Genomic DNA, 17,440 nt, shown 5'->3' on the forward strand with positions numbered 1-17,440 from the left:
GAACATTTTTATTGTTTAAACTTATTTATTTTCAATCCATCATTACATGCATTATTTCCATTAATCGTTACATATGTTGTTTCTTTTCATGGTCAAGTTTTCCTTTTGGGTATATCTACAATTAGAATATACAAGAAAGATGCTCATGGTGATATATATGTTTACCACGCTGTGGAATATATGGAGACTGATTCACACCTTGATTTCACTGGAATATACGGTCCTCTCTATCATTCTAGTGTGCTTTTCCTATGAATTGTAGATAAAGTAATGTTTGGGGCTTGATTCAGATTAAGATCACAATTATCCTTTCGTTTCACCAAGACATGGTGGGAATATGAAAATGATTGTGGGGAAACATCGGAAGTTTTTAAGCAGCTTCTCTGAGGCAACAAGAGGGCTAAACCATGATGGGGCACACAAGTTTTTCTAGTAGAACATGGTTAGAAGGGTTATAAAAGCATGATTGCTTTTGCTGAATTTAGAAATTAGCCACGAAAAACATGGTTGTTTTTCAAGGAAACATGATCTAGATGGAGAAAGGTGTATACTGTAACTCTAATTTTGAAGACTTTTAGTTTAAAATCAAGAGCGCCCATAGATCTAAGAGATTTGGTAGGCTTACAACCAAATTTTTTATGAGATCTTCAAATTCAATGTAGAAGGCCCTTAAGATTTTGTGAGACAAGTTTAACTTTGGAACTAGTATGGATACAATTCTAAGTGGCATTATCTTATATTACATCAACAAAACATTCAAAATTTAACCATAGATGTATTAGACAATTTACTTATGACATGGTATATTGCAAAGATGAGAAATACAAGTTTGTATTATAATTGCTCCATTTAGAGATGCGAATGTGATAAAACCACATGTTTGTGTTCTAATTTCTCCATCAAAGATAAAGAGACTTCAAATCCTGTCTCTCTTTTAGAAACCTTTCATAGTACATAAAAGATAGGGGAAAGAGACTGAAATCCCCAAGTATGTTCCTAGTATCAATGCGAGATCAATGCAACCAAGCACAAAGTTGTTTCCATCAATACCATGCCATGGATAAAACAAGAAACTGTGTGTGTGTGTGTGCGTGTGTGTATGCACGCCCATGCAGGTGCATGTGTGTGTGTGTAAATAAATAAATAGATAAATAGTTGTATGTATGTCTTTGTCAAAAATAGTAGCAGTAGCATATTTTTAGAAGGAACAATTTTTATATTTCTAGAAAATTATAAAATATTTATTAGTTTGTTTAAGAAGAAATATGTGTCTGTTGGGGGTTCCCTTATGCTGGCATATAACAACTCGCATGCGAATACAAAATATATATTCTTTCTTGTGTCGGTTGGGGGTTTGCATATGACAACCTATAACAACCCATACAAAGATATAAAATATATATTCTACTATAAGTAATGTAAGAGATAATAATTGACTTTGAACTAGTTGTGGTTGAATTATTTTTTTTTAAAGGGTAGCTTGTATCAACCCATAAATGACCTCTATGAAATTCCATACTTGTTTAGAAAGACAAAAGTGTTGATAGATTATAATGTATGTAGCAATATAATCTTTAAATTCATGGATCATATATTTTATAAACATGAAATAGTAAATATATTTCGGTATCTTCCAAGTGAAAGTCAACAAAAGAAATTGTAAGTGTCCTAAGAAAATGAAGAAGAATTTGACAACTGGAAATGACTATAAGTACAAATGTAAGTATCATTAGTTAATGTACTAGCGTGTATGAAATATCGGCATTCATCAACAAAGCATGATGCCACAAATGTCCATGGTGTAGATAGTGTTGAGAGCTGTGGTGCCATGAGCACATAATTAGAGGCTAAGGTATGGTATAGGAAAGAATCAAAGTAGCCACCCTAGGATGTGGACTACATGATGTGGAGATGTGGATTGAGGATATCCACAAGGAGAGATGTGGATGAGAGGATCCCACATGGTTTGACTATTCTAAAGGCTCTCTCTATATAAGAAGCCTATGTTGTATTGATTTGATATAGATATACATTTGCTATCTCCCTCTCATGTCTTACTCAGTCTACTTTGAGCCTCCTTGATCTCTTGCATTTCACATGGTATCAGAGCTTAGGTCTTGCTCATGTTCACATCTCCAATTTGAGAGGGAAAGCTTAAAATTTTCACTTTGAGAAATTTCCGTTCATCTCTTAGATATTTCCATCGTTCCTTTGAAAGTGAGTTGTTCATTCTTCTTCGAGTGTTTCTTTGTGAGGATCCATGTGAGGAGAGATTTGAAAGGTTTGAGAGAGAGAGATCTCTATAGGGAGACTACTCAGAGCCCTAGTTCCCTAGTTCTCCAATGAGAGACTAGACTAGTCCAAAACTGCTTGGCTGCCTTCTATGCTCTATGCAGCTCCACCCACAACCAGCTCTATACCTCCATGGGACCCAATGCGCAACCACATGGAGCTCATGACTTCACACGACCTTTTGTGTCTCTGATGTGCCGACGGCTCTAAGCTCCCTACTCACTAAATCTCACGACAACCAGGGCCCTGCAACCACGGCTCAAAGGCTCTCCAAGGCTTCAGATCTCACAAAGCGGCCAAGCTTCATCGACACTTGCACAAGCTCTCAACATACAGCCAGCACAACAGCCTTCCCATCCTCTCTGCAGCTAGCTCCAGCACCGACAGCAGCAAGCGCCTTCTACACGGCTCTTCCACAGCAAAGCGTAGCACTTCTTCTCCATTACCACCTTTGAGCTCCCTGCGATCTTCTGAAACCACGATGCCATCCCTATTTCTCAGTTTCTCCACAAAGTTCTCTAAGGTCTCCACAAATTGACACATGGCATTTTTAAAACCCCTAGTGAGATAGAGTTGGTTAAGTTATCTATCTGGCTAGGTTAAGATAACCTTGGTTAACCAGTGGATAAGGTTGGTTAACCTAACTGTGGTTAGGTTGCATCGTCATCAAGCCATGAGCCAAAAGGTGACATCAATGGAATGTATTGAGAAAAAAAAAACAAACCTTGCCAACCTTGCCTATATTTTGTAAATCAAACCTGACCACCTGGGAGTAGCTATGAAAGCACCCAAAGGAGAATTTGATCTTGTAACTCACACCTGACCACCTTGCAGTAGCCAAAGGATCATGGCACCAAGGGGAGGCATTGAGAGGTGTGGTGCCATGAGCATATAATTAGAGGCTAAGGTATGGTATAGGAAAGAATCAAAGTAGCCACCCTAGGATGTGGACTACATGATGTGGAGATGTGGATTGAGGATATCCACAAGGAGAGATGTGGATGAGAGGATCCCACATGGTTTGACTATTCTAAAGGTTCTCTCTATATAAGAAGCCTATGTTGTATTGATTTGATATAGATATACATTTGCTATCTCCCTATCATGTCTTACTCAGTCTACTTTGAGCCTCCTTGATCTCTTGCATTTCATAGATAAATGCTCACTTGAGATAGAGAAGAATGTGGAAAAAGGTTACCCACCATCCCACACCAATTTCAATAGGAAGATTACCATGTTTGTAATCATCAAATTACGTTGAGATGCGGAAAGACCATTGGATGCTCTCTCTCTCTCTCTCTCTCTCTCTCTCTCTCTAGTTGACTAACATGAAATGTTATAAGAGTAATTTTTTAGATATTCATGTCAATTCCTCGATGTAGGACTCAATACTGTAAATGAAATTTGACTATTTGAAGTGTCATAACTTACATGATATAAACAAAGAAATTAAATTGGCACTAATGGACATTAATTATACCAAAAAAATTATGTTTATCTTCCTACCTTGACAACAATCTTGGCTTGTGAGAAATGAGGTCAAAATCCTACAAAGGTATGGGATGAAATGTTGCGTTGATAGATAGTCAAAAGTGGAGATTTAACATTGCCATGAAGAGTATACAAGGTGAGGCCCTGGTGAGGCACAAGAATGCATAAAGACTTCTTAGGCGATCACTACTACACCTTGATCCTTTTCTGACACTATTGCACTGACGTTTTAAGCACCCGGGCGTGCAAAGTCGATATGGTCGGCGGGGAGTCAATGGTCCCTATATACCAAAGCACGGGTCAGTATATACCGACTTATATTAGTATCGGTATATATGAATCTATGCTTAATTAGATATGAACATGTGCCAATTCTTTAAAAAATGAAGACATTAGCTTAACTAATTCATGAGTACGTACTTGTTCACAGTGCTCAGGAAGAAGAAAAGTATCACTTTCATTGGTCTAGAGTTTGGTGGAGTCTATGGCAAATAAACCACTACTATCTTTCCTCACTGTAGCATGGGGGCTGTTGTAGACAGTTCTGAACCATTTTACATCAAGAATGAAAATACTAAATTGTCTAAAATAAACTTCATAGATTTTGTGTATGATCCCACAGTAATCTAATTGTGAGGAGAGAAGATTGGAATCAGAAGCCCTTGCTCAGCTCTCTTGTGTGAAGATAGGCCATGACTCCACAATCATATGTGACTCTCTTTGAATCGATGTGTTCTAAACGAAAATACCATCCATGTGGCCACAATGCACTGTTTTTTTTGTACTACCAAAAAACATCATTAAAACAATAAGGGTGCATTTTATAGCAGTTGTTGCCATGAATAACTTAAATAAGTCAAAAGGTAAGAAACTTACATGCATCATACATTGCTAACTCTCGCTCTCGCTTGGTTACTGTCTCTCCATCAAGTTCTACTCTATAAAGAGCTTGTTGTAGCCAATCAAGTGACATGTCTTTGGGGAGAAGGGAAAGATCCTGTGGATATGGTATGCCTCACCTATGTAAGACTCTGAAACTCTTCCTCCCATTTAATCTTTCATCTCTAGCCTCTTTAAATCTTTTAATCCACTTTTCCATGTCCTTGCTATTGAGGATACAAAACGGGTTGAATTTCTTCCATTACTCTTCACTCATATTTCTCCTAATCCCTTTTCCTTGGGAAACCTTGCCAACAATGTGATCATCGTCCTTGTTATGCCAAGCGTGTGGCATATTTGAGATCCATGACATATTTGCGATCATCGTCCTTGTTATGCCAAGCATGTGGCATATTTGAGATCCAAGCTTGTTATGCAAGAAACTCTGTGATATATAATAGCACAATCCATCCCTCTGCGATGCTTGCTTCAGGTCTAGGTCTCTGCCTTACAAATCCCTTCAAAGTTTTCATAAATCGTTCAAGGAAAAACATCCATCGACTATGAACGGTTCCTGCAATGGCCACCTCATCAACTATGTGTACAAGTGCACCTAAGTTGTCATAATGCTTGATGGAAAGTGCTTCTCAAGCAAGCACACGGCTTTGATAGAGTCAAGCCTAGCCTTCTCGATGCTCGATATGGAGATCTCTTTTTGAGATATCCAACTATTTCACCTGCCCATGTAAGATTCTCAGTTTTTTACAAATCGTTCAAATTAAATTGAAGAAAATTTAATCAATGTGATATGATAGCAAGCATACTTCACAATACCACTGATCTTGTAGATAGCAGTTCTAACATCTTCTGTTAAGCATCCTTTCACTATACTAGGAGGATAAACTACCCAAGCAACAAAGGAATCATCTCAATAATGCATCATAATCATAATTATCCTAGTGCAACACAATTGTAGTTCACAAAATAATACCTATAACATCTTGTGCCAATCATGGGACTTGAGGCCACTAAGATTATTGTCCTTCAAAAATGTTCCTTTCAAGCAATGCATGTATCCTATCCATGTTAGAAAAGAGGCAATGTCTGCCTTCAGCCCTACCTACTCTCTCTTGGAAAGGATCCATGGTGCTTTTGGGAGGACCACTTTGGGACCACGCATTTGGGGCCACAAATGAGGCATCCTATCCATAGCTCGCAAGTCTTCTCACACTCCTCTTGTGTCTTTGTCACCAACCAAGTGCGCCCAAATAGAAGCCCCATATTCTTGAAGATATTCATGGGATCCAAGAGATCATTGATTTGTAACTCACCCCAATAAGGAATCTCATGAAAGATTGATAGCCTCTTCATACCAAGAGGAGGCTCCTCTCTATTCTCCCTCCAAGCCTGAATCCAATCACTTGCCTTCAAAGTGTCATCAGTGGACTGATGTGTAGCATGCCAGGTAATCAACTTCGCTATGGACTTGCATTGGAACATGTGCTGTATTCTGGTGATGATGGGAAAATGTCTCAAGACCTTTATTGGGATCTTTTCACCCTACAAATCATCTCTATAATGATGTGCCCCACACTTAGGACAACTAACCACATCTCTTTGCTCATGATGAAAGAGAATGCAATCGTTTGAACAAGCATGGATGGTGCCATAATCCATCCCAACCATTGTTAGAGTCTTCTTTACTTTGTCTCTTGGTGCGGTCATGGTATTTGGGATAGGCAGCATCTTCTGGAGCAGCCTATTGTGATTCAAATATTCAAGGAACTTGTAGTATGAGATACTAATGATTCTTAACCCGATTAAGATCCAAACATCAATTCATATAAATTATGCACTAACCTCACTAAGTTCAAGACACCTGTATCTGACCAACCATACTTTACTCGCAACTTCAAGATCGATAGGCAAGCCCATAGTTTTAACATCCTAGCACCCTCATACAAGCCTCATACAAGCGTATTGATTACAACTCACGCATCTGATTCTTTGACTTGGACATCACGTGCACATGTGATGTAATGCCCCTAAAAGTAGAACCCATCATGTCCACCATATCATCTGGCACATCAGGGAGACTACCCTCGGGCTCCATGTGTGCAAGTGCATGTGCTCCCTCATTGCCCTCCTCATCCTGTATAGTGGTTAAGGGTAAATACAAGGTCACTGCATGATGTGTCGATGATCATGTACTCAGATATCATTCATTTACTTATCGATGATCCACCACATCCACCACCAACGATCGTTACCGGTGACAACTTTCCAGATATCTCCATGTGGCGCATGACAATACGATGCTAATGTCGAACTTATCGCCTGCAACGTCTACAATGACAATACAACCTCCCCCTGAGCCACTTCATGCTCCCGGGTCTTGGTGCATCATCTGACAAGATCCCACTCATCCTCTCCATCTGCACACCTCCGAAACTACAACACATATCTAGGTCAAGGCCTGAAAATTTAAAAATTTGTCCAATCATGCACTACTTTTCTTGCAATCCCTTGTTTATCAAAATATACCCATTTTTGGACCGAATAATGTCAACATAAATCCCCTTCCTGAGTAAACCCTACAATCGTCAGGATGTACCAATGATTGGGGATACACAATATCAAAATATACTGACTGTCAAAGTGTGGATCGTACTAGCCTAGTGGACACATGATTAGTAGAAGATCTAAGGAGGCTCAAAGCACACTGAATAAGACATGAGAGGGAGATAGCAAATCTATATCTCTTGCAATGTGTGTGTTCTCAACAATACATGATAGGCTTCTTATATAGAGAGCCTTTAGAATAGTCAAACCATGTGGGATCCTCTCATCCACATCTCTCCTTGTGGATATCCTCAATCCACATCTCCACATCATGTAGTCCACATCCTAGGGTGGTTACTTTAATACATTCCTTAGCACATACCTTAGCCCTTTAATCTATGTGCTCATGGCACCATATCTCAACACCTCCCCTTGGTGCCATGATCCTTTGGCTACTGCAAGGTGGTCAAATCTGAGTTACATTCCATCACCTCCCCTTAGTGCATGCATTGCTACTTAAGGTGGTCAAGTGTGGTTTTTACATGTCAATACCTCCCCTGGGTGCTTTCATATCTACTCTCAAGTGGTCAGGCTTGATTACAAAATATAGGCAAGGTTGGTAAGGTTTTTGTTTCTCAATACATTCCATTGATGTCACCTTTTGGCTCATGGCTTGATGATGATGCTATGTAGTTGACCTGCTCGTTCTTCGATCTGCAATCTTCTTCCTTGTGTAGCTTCATGCATGATGCTTTGTTCTTCCATGTGCCTTGATGCTTTATGTGTGGATGCCATGCTTCGTGCTATGGTCATCTTATGCACTTGTACTTTTGGCATGCTTATGATAGCGATGTGTGCATTCATGCTTTGATTTTCCAGTTGTTACAAAGGTCTTACCAATTGATTTCTTTCAATATTGGCAATGTCTAATTGCTAACAATGATTCTTATCTAACAAGCACGTAGAGCTTGAAAAGACGATCACTTTTCCTTTTTGGAGCGCGTGCAAATTCTTTTTGGATTGAGAGTTACGGCTTGTCGAAGATTCTATGAAGAAGAGGGGGCCTTGATGATGTGGCAAAGGGATTCACATGCTGAATTCCATACTGTGCTTAGCAAGGGACTCTGTGCTTAGGTGGCACTGTGCCATGTGGCAATCTTTAAACCCAAATAGGTTAACCCATGGTTACATTGACTTTACCATGGTCCACCTAAACTGAACCTAACTATAAAGTTAACCACAGTTAGCTTTGACCACCTTATCTGCCACATGTCACTTTGTAGACTAACCCTAGTTGAGTGGCTTATTTGCCACGTGTCTCTACTTTAGGCTGCCATGTGTCCTAAGGTTAGGACCTTAGAACATAAGGAAATGGAAGCTTTGAGGCTTCTTGCAGTCGGCGACGCGATGAGGAGGATGCTTGGAGAGGGAGCCGCTATTATTGCAAATTCGGGCTCATGGAGGAGGAATCAGAGACTTGCGAGAGCTTGGAGCATGTTTTGGAGATGCAAATGGTGTAGCTATAGATCTGCAGAGCTTGTGGAGAGGCCGTCGCTGTCGATGGAGATTAGGAGTCGTGTCGTTTGGAGAAGGCTCGTTGGCTGTGGTAGAAGCAAAGGTTCACCGCAAGGCTTGCTGGACTGTGGATGGCACAACTGAGAGCCAGGAGTCAGGCTTGGAGCATGACCTGTGCTGTTGGTTGTGCGTCTGCTTGAGGCACTGTCCGTGGCTTCAACCCGTTTGCATGGATCTTGGAGGCAGCTTCTATGGAGCAGAGTTTGTAGGAGAGCTCAGCCGTGAGCGTTGAAGGCTGTGAGCTTGGAGAGCCAGTCATTGGTGAAGAGTCGAGAGTCTTTATTGGAGGGATCCACCTATGCTTGGCTTGCTTGATTGCTTATTGCAAGAGATGGCTGTTGCGCTGAAGACGCAAGGATGTAGGGAGCCCTGGCCATTAGTGGATTTTGTTGGCTGGATTAGCTTTAGCTAAAGTTGCTACAATCTGCTATAGCTAGAGAGTCGTTGAAGCTTGGAGTCTGTCTCTCGGTGTTGTTGAAGAGGAGTCGGAGCTAGTAGTCACCGGTGATGTCTGCTGTGAGACCATTGGCAACTATGGAGCTTTTGCTATGGGTATAGGACTCACAGGAGACCTCACAAATTTCTCTTTCTCTCAAATAATAGGATCTCTCCCTATCTCTCTCTCTTAGCACAAAGAGTGGACTCACAAAAGCTCTCTTTTTCACAATGGAACTCTCACAAAACAATTGAACGAAAATCTTCAACTCTCATGGACAGAATTCTTTCAACGGGAGAATGAAAGAATGAACACTAAAAGAGAACACTCAACCTCAATCTACAACTAATCTAGGAGAACTAGACCTAAGCTCTGATACCATGTCAAAGTGTGGATCGTACTAGCCTAGTGGACACAAGATTAGCAGAAGATCTAAGGAGGCTCAAAGCACACTGAATAAGACATGAGAGGGAGATAGCAAATCTATATCTCTTGCAATGTGTGTGTTCTCAACAATACATGATAGGCTTCTTTATATAGAGAGAGCCTTTAGAATAGTCAAACCATGTGGGATGCTCTCATCCACATCTCTCCTTGTGGATATCCTCAATCCACATCTCCACATCATGTGGTCCACATCCTAGGGTGGTTACTTTAATACATTCCTTAGCACATACCTTAGCCCTTTAATCTATGTGCTCATGGCACCATATCTCAACACTAACATTGTGTATCCCCAATCGTCGGGATATACCATGATTGTCTGGGTAAAAATAGCACCGCGATGCAATGCTTCTTCTTATTAGGCAAATCCCTACAACTCTCTTCTTCTCTTACCCTCCCTACTGCTGCGCTTTCCATCCCACTTGCCCTCCCTACATACAAATCTCCCTCCCCACCTCCAACCTCTCCATCCTCTCTACAAATCTCCCTCCCCTTTTCCAAGTCTTCTAACAAAGGTCCTCCTCTCTTTCCCTCCAAGATATGTGTTTCTTTACTTTTTCTTGCATTTCTAGGTTTTTGAAAATTTTCATTTGCTATGGTTTCCCTTCACTTTCCCTAAGTTTTCCTCTAGTTTTCCTGTACTTTCTCTCTCTTTTGCATAAAAAAGAACCAAATTGAATGGTAAGATGGAACTAAAGAGCCATACCTCTTTTTTTGCTTGTAGTAGGAGTTCCCCTTGCTTTGTTGCGTCCACTTGGTCTTGCTTCACTACTAGTTTTTATAACAAGTGGCTTGTTTACTTTATTTTATAGGGGAACCTATTGTCCCTGCATTCTCGTGCTTCGAGCACGTCAAGACTTCTTGAGCTCCAGGTAAGAGTCTTCTTTTTTCCTCTCTTCTTTTTATAATTCCATGTTACAATGGTCATTTGCTAGCGCGTTAAGCGCTAGCAAATGTGTTGGGCATAGGAAACCCTTATATCTTTTTCATTCTCTTATTTATGTCACTTTCTTATTCTTTCTTACTCTTTATTTCTTTTTTTTCTTCTTCTTCTCTTCCTTTCTTCTCTTATTTTCTTCTCTTCTTCTCCCTTCTCTTATTTTCTGCTCTATTCTCTTCTTCTCCTTTTTTTCTTCTTCTCTTCTTCTCTTCTTTCTCTTATTCTCTTCTTTTCTTCTCTTCTCGATCCCCTTTTTTCCTTCTCCTTTTTTTATTCTTCTCTTATTCTCTTCTCTTCTTCTCTTCTTATTTCTTATTCTCTTATTCTCTTCTCTTCTTCTCTTCCTTCTCTTATTCTCTTCTATTCTTCTCCTACTCTATTCTCTTCTCCTCTTCTTCTCTCCCCTTCTCTTCTCTCTTCTTTCATCTTATTCTTTCTTTTCTTCTTCTTCTCTCTTCTTCTTTCTCTTCTTTCTCTTCTTGTTCTTCTTCTTACTTCCTCTTATTCTCTTGTATTCTTATTTCTCTATCTTTTTTTTCTTCTTCTATTCTCTTCTTCTCTTTATTCCTTCTCTTCTCTTCTATTCTTACTTCTCTTCTTCTCTTCTTCTCTTCTTCTTCTTCTTCCTTATTTCTTCTTTCCTTCTTTTCTTTCTTCTTTCTTCTCCGTTCCCTTCTCTTATTTCTTCTCTTGTCTTACTTCTCTTATTTATTTCTTCTATTCTCCTTCTTTCTCTCTTCTTCTTCTTATTAGATGCCATCCAAAAATCATAGGGTTGAACAATGTCACGCAAGCTCAGTCATGGAATCCCTTAGCTTCTGCTAATGCTTCACCAAGGAGTTTGTAGGAGTCACTAACCCTTGCCACTAGCTAACAAGAGGAGAGAAAAAAAATTGAATAGAGCAAAGAGCAAAGAAAAGTATTGCAAGTCTTGCAAGAGATGGCAAACAATGAACCAATTCTCCAAAAGACCGATTGTACTTAGATATTCCATGTCCATATTCATGCATTGGGTATGGTACTTGGGTCCATCTTGTCTTAGCCTGAAGGCAACTTGGATTTCCCAATCAATTACTTGAGTCTAATGTTTTCATAGGCACATAGGAACTATTCAACAAATGAGCAAGAAGCCTTGGAGATGGTGTACTATGCATAGAAATTATTGCACTACTCTTAGGCAACCCATTCGTCTTCTATGTGGATCACCAAGCACTATTGTACTTGATCAACAAGATGATCATGAAGCCAAGATTGATCTAGTGGATGCTATTGCTCCCAAAATTCAGCTTCAAGGTTATCCACAAGTTAGGTTCATCACAAACTGGAGCTGACTAATTGTCTTGTACCAAAGATAAGAAATCCAATAAAAGGGATCAAAGATAGTCTTCTAGTAACTTGTTTGGGAAATTGATGTACGAAGATAAGCATGAAGAAATCATCTAGTATCGCTCCATAGTGACACTTTCAAAACATGCAAGCAAGCATGAACAATGAAGGATTGCACTAAAATCTTGGAAGTATTCAAATAATAGGCATCTACTTGTATAGAAAGGGCACATACATGTGATGCATCTTTTTCCAATGAAGAGCAATCCTCACGGATGTAGTCCATCAAGGGGCATTCTCCACTGAAATCATGGTTCAATACTTTACGGTAGAGCACTATTTATGCTGATGTACAAAAGCATTGGAAAAACTATGATGCATGTCAATGGATCGAGTGGCCAACCAAATGCCAGTGCAATTGACCCATCCATGGGAGCTATTATAGAAGTGGGCCAGAATGGACTTCATTGGTTTCTTCAACATGGCAATGTATCGAGCACAGAAATGCACCATGGTGACGCCTAACTATGTTATCAATTCGACTAAAGTGAAATCCCTTAGGGACACCACAATCCATAGCACAACAAGGTCCTTGTATGAGAACACCATCTATCGAGTCAGATGTTCCATTGAGATTGTGTCTGACCAAGTGGTTCACTTCATTAGTTTGGTCATGGAATTTGATGAGTAAGGATTAACCAATTCAATGCAAGAAATCCACAATGTACTATCTACATGCAAATGGTCACACCAAACCACAACCAACAAACTAGAAACACCAAGTTTATGCAACTTGTATTAAGTGTGGCTAGATATCAACTAGTAAATGCAATCCCACCATCGACACCAGATACTTTCTAAATGTTTTATTTTAATGATTTGCTTATCATTTTTTAGAATTCTTTCTTATCCTTTTGGGAGTGTTGGAGCACTGGAATCTCAAGAATGTGAATAGTAAGACGGCAATGGAAATATTATATAGTTAAAATCATACCATGCATTATAATGATGATATTGTGTAGTACATTCACAGACACCACACCATAGATGAAAATACCATGCGGTGAGCATGCGGTATACTTGCAAGCTCCCATGTTTTGTCGTTTATCATGTGGTGGCTACTTGTAGCAAATTCTGATAAAAAACCCTACTTGACCGTTTCAAATCCCAAGCCGATTAAAGCAATGTTTTAAACATCTTGAAATGTCATTTTAAAACAAAATCTCCTGCAAATCCTTGCAATCCATATGTAAAATCTAGGGATGTCACATTGGTCGATGCAAAGCATATATTTTGCTATCTTTATTATACTTAAGAGCTTGGAGTTACCTATACAAGCCCCACAAGATATACCCATGCTTGTAAGTTAGAGTGATGCTCACTAGGGTGATTCACACAAGTGAACTACGATTGCTTGTTTATTTGGTCCAACAAAAGGCAAGAAATAATTGATACCTCTACTACCAAAGCAGAATACATTTCCGTGTCAATTGTCATTTGTGATGGAATCTTGATTTGGGGCATACTTAGTGAACTAAGTTTCCTTGCGAAGGTCCTGTCTACACTCTATCGGAATAAGAAGTCATGCATTGCCATTGCAAAGAGTAAAGAACAAAATGACCGTACCAAACATTGCAATTTGAATTGTCACCACATGAAATGTCATCTCTCTCAAGGGTTATTAGTACTGGAGTACATTTGCTTTCAAGGCAGGCAGGGAAGATTTTCTTATGAGTCTGGTGTAGCTCACTAGAAATGTCAAATTTGATTCTTTGTGCAAGAAGGTGTGCCACTAATGCAATAGAAGAGGCACCCCAAGGATATTGATTGGAATCCAGACATTGATTCGCCCTCAAGAAGCATTGTTTGTCCTTGCAAATCATGTTTCCAAAAATATATCCCTTCAAGTTATGTAAATGATTTTGGACTTGAGAAAGGTGTTAGGATAAATTAACTTCAACCGAATTAGTTCATTTACATAAGTTCCTCTAGGCAAAAGCATGTTTACAAGGATATCTAGCATGTTTGAATAACTGATTAACTACTCGTAAGTTCTCTACTCACGTCAAGGTTCGAGGTAGGCCTAAAATAAATACGTGCCGTGTGATCACAGTGTACCTCTTCCATAAAAGATGGATCCACATACTTTGGCAATTTACATCGACCTTCAAGTCTGAGTTGTCACCTTCCATCTTGAGAACTACATGGAAGATGAGCCTCAAGTCGCTTTCATCCATGGCAAAGGCCTCAAACCTCAACGTTCGGGAAAAGCTTCATGTTCATGAAATGAACATGTCTCGTGGCTGCATCGCTCGGGCACTCCCCATCTTCATTTTAGGAAAAGCCTCCATCGGGATTCCCTTCATTACATAAAATAAGCATTATATTTTCCTTCTTACTCTTCTCAGTGCTATCCCCCACCCCCCAAACACCTCTCTCTCTCTCTCACGCACCTCTAATTCACAGATGCTCAATGATCCATGTACGACCTTCTTGTAAGGTGTTGAAAAGGGTGACGATATGTAGATGAAACAATGATAACTGTCTCTCTAAGTGTTTCTGCATAACTATCTCTCTAGGTGTTTCTACAAGCTATTATGCTTGCTCAACATGTCTAACTGACGAAGAAGCTTGCGAAAAGTGCTCTTTGCTTGGACCTCCATCACAATGCCTCCACACCATACCACTCTTTGACAAGGTAGCCACATATAGTAGATTGCTAAACAATGTCAAGCTAGAGTTGAAGGGTTTAGCACTCTTTATTGGTGACGATGAACAGATGTTACCCACGACGAGCAACATGTTAGAGCTATATATAGTTTGCCCTAACTCAGCCTAGTCCTCAACTATATATATGCCTATGATCTATGAATAGAATCACTTCCTTGGGAGCAACTCTTGTGTCCATCTCTCTCCTCTTTCTCTTCCTCTCAACATGGTATTAGAGCCTAGCTATGCTCTAGCATGACTGTGAGAAGAAAGTGACATGTTTTTCGTCAATCTGGCAACGTAATCATTCAGAGAACATCCTTTCTGATTTTTTCGACTACTTGATCGTTAGGTTTTGAGTTGATATGCAAAAGTTATTAAAGATGCATTGCAAATTAGCATTGTGGTCATGATTGATGAAAACGACTCGCGATAGCTTGATCGAAGCATATGCATTGGTTATTTTGTCTGGTTAGATCACTATATTCCTATTTCAGGTAAAAAAATTATGGTTATTTCTTTTTGCTGTCTATTGTCAATAAACTAGTAGAAGAGTGTTTGGACAGGAAGATGAACACGCATAACCAAAGAGGACTTGATCTAGGACATGAGGATGGAAAAGGTTCATACTTTATTGAATCAACAATATTTGAAGCAAAAGCAAAAGCAATGAAAAATTAGACTTAATGATAAGAAACTTCCTGATACGGTGTCGCCCTCCCGCTTTCAGTATCCACCAGTTGATCACACCATCTTGCACTCAGTATTTGCATTCCCTTGGATTTAACAAACTAGCATATCATGCTTTTACATTCCCACATGGAGAAATAAGATGCTCAATCACACAAAGCAAACTTCTTTAGCTCTAGGACTCCACAAAAATTTAGATAAAGAGGAGACCCAACACCCACCAGTCATAACCAAGAGCACAGGATCATTGTTGTAAGTGTATTCAATCTTTAGGGATGAAGATCTTATCTAACCGATACCAAGTAGAGTCTCAATCTTGTCGTTAAGAGTAAGGCAGCCCAATCTACATGCTTTTGCAGTGATAATTATATACGTTCAATAAACCAGAAAGTTGATCGAGAAAATCACTTGGACAAAAGGCTGTCTACCATATGAAAGTAATTTTTTATTTCTATTAGGTCATCAGTGAAAACAAGAGTTTAGCGCTTCAGCGCTTATAGTTTCATGCTGCTTTTGCAAAAGTAAAAGCCAATGATGCTTCACATATATTAAGCTAGTTTTTATTTAGTGCATCCTTTACTGACCAACTTCTTATTTAGTTCATTGCTTGCTGAGTCTTTGTGTAAGTGCTTTGCTACTCAGCATGAACATAGAACATCCTTCAACTAAAGAGCTTTGTCAATATCTATACTTAGGTGCCTCACAAAACTTGATTATTTTTCAGCAATCACTATGACATACATCTATGTGTTGGAGCTTTTCTTTGCCTGTTGGTATAGAGATAAACCAACTTTCTTTAATGTTGTACATGATTCGGAACCATGATATCATCGTAGTTCAGTACAATGCTTTGTTATTGATATTTCACTTGAAAGGTTATGTTATTTATATTTCACTACATTCATATGGTTGGTGTTTTATTCACAATGATAATATATGCATTATTATGTTTTGCTAACAAGTTTAGCTGCAGCTTCAAGTTTCCATGAATCTCGATTAAAGAGACTTGCCAAATATTCTATATCAAGCTTTACTTTCAGCATGAGCGGATTGATTCAAAGGAGCTTCCAAAATATTTTGTATTGTTTTGAAGGCTAGATTTTCTTTTGTTAATCAAGCATGCCTATAGGCCATCCATTGTATTTGATCTGGAGTAGTATGGTAAAGATCATGTAGGTGTGCTTGATATGCAAAAGAAAATGTTGATCTAATGTTTCTTTCTCTCTTATAAGCTAACATCTTGCTTGACTTGCTCGTCATGTATTCAATACTAGCTTCACTTTCATAAGCTAGTCCATCCTATGGAAGAAAAGGACTTGCCAAATGTTTTATGTTATTAACATGCTAACATGTTTTCTTTCAATGTTTCTTTTCTATTTAGCTTTGATATCATTACTTCGTGGATATGTTACTTCACATATTCGGAGGTGCTTCTCACATGTTTTGTGCAAGATGCTGAAAATGAGATGGAGTTCCACAATGCAAGGCTAATACACAACGCACTACAAGTAGAGCACAACACAACAATGGACTTCCAAGGTTTCCTAAACTATGTTGGCCTAACGGAGGACAAATATGTTACGGCACTGAGGTCAAAATTATCAAAGCCATCAATTTTCCTAAAGAGAGAGCCGAAAGACATATACACTAACAACTCCAACCCAACAATGTCTAGGCTATGGGGAGTGAACACTGACATTCAGTTGATTTTGAACCCCCATAGAGCGACGGCATATTGCACATCATACATTGCCAAAGAAGACAAGGTGACAATAGAGGCTGTCAAAACAGCATTACAAGAGGCGATTAGGAAGAAAGACACAGTGAATGAATGCATACGCAAGGTGGGAAATGCAATATTGAACACCTAGCACAGAAGCACCTAGCAAGCAGCCTACCTAGCGTTGTCTTTACCCCTGACAAGTTGCACTCGTGAGTTCATAACATTAACACAAGCAAACAAGAGGAATGCACATTGCTACTAAAAAGACAGCACCAACTACAAACACTTGATCCCACCAGCGAAGATGTTTTCTTCGATGATATAATCACAAAGTACCAAAGAAGGCTGCAAGAATTGAACAACACTTGCCTAG

Source organism: Dipteris shenzhenensis, chromosome 18, assembly GCF_047967505.1.
Source record: "Dipteris shenzhenensis isolate YYH24624 ecotype China chromosome 18, Dip_SZ_1.0, whole genome shotgun sequence".
Classification (NCBI taxonomy): domain Eukaryota; kingdom Viridiplantae; phylum Streptophyta; class Polypodiopsida; order Gleicheniales; family Dipteridaceae; genus Dipteris; species Dipteris shenzhenensis.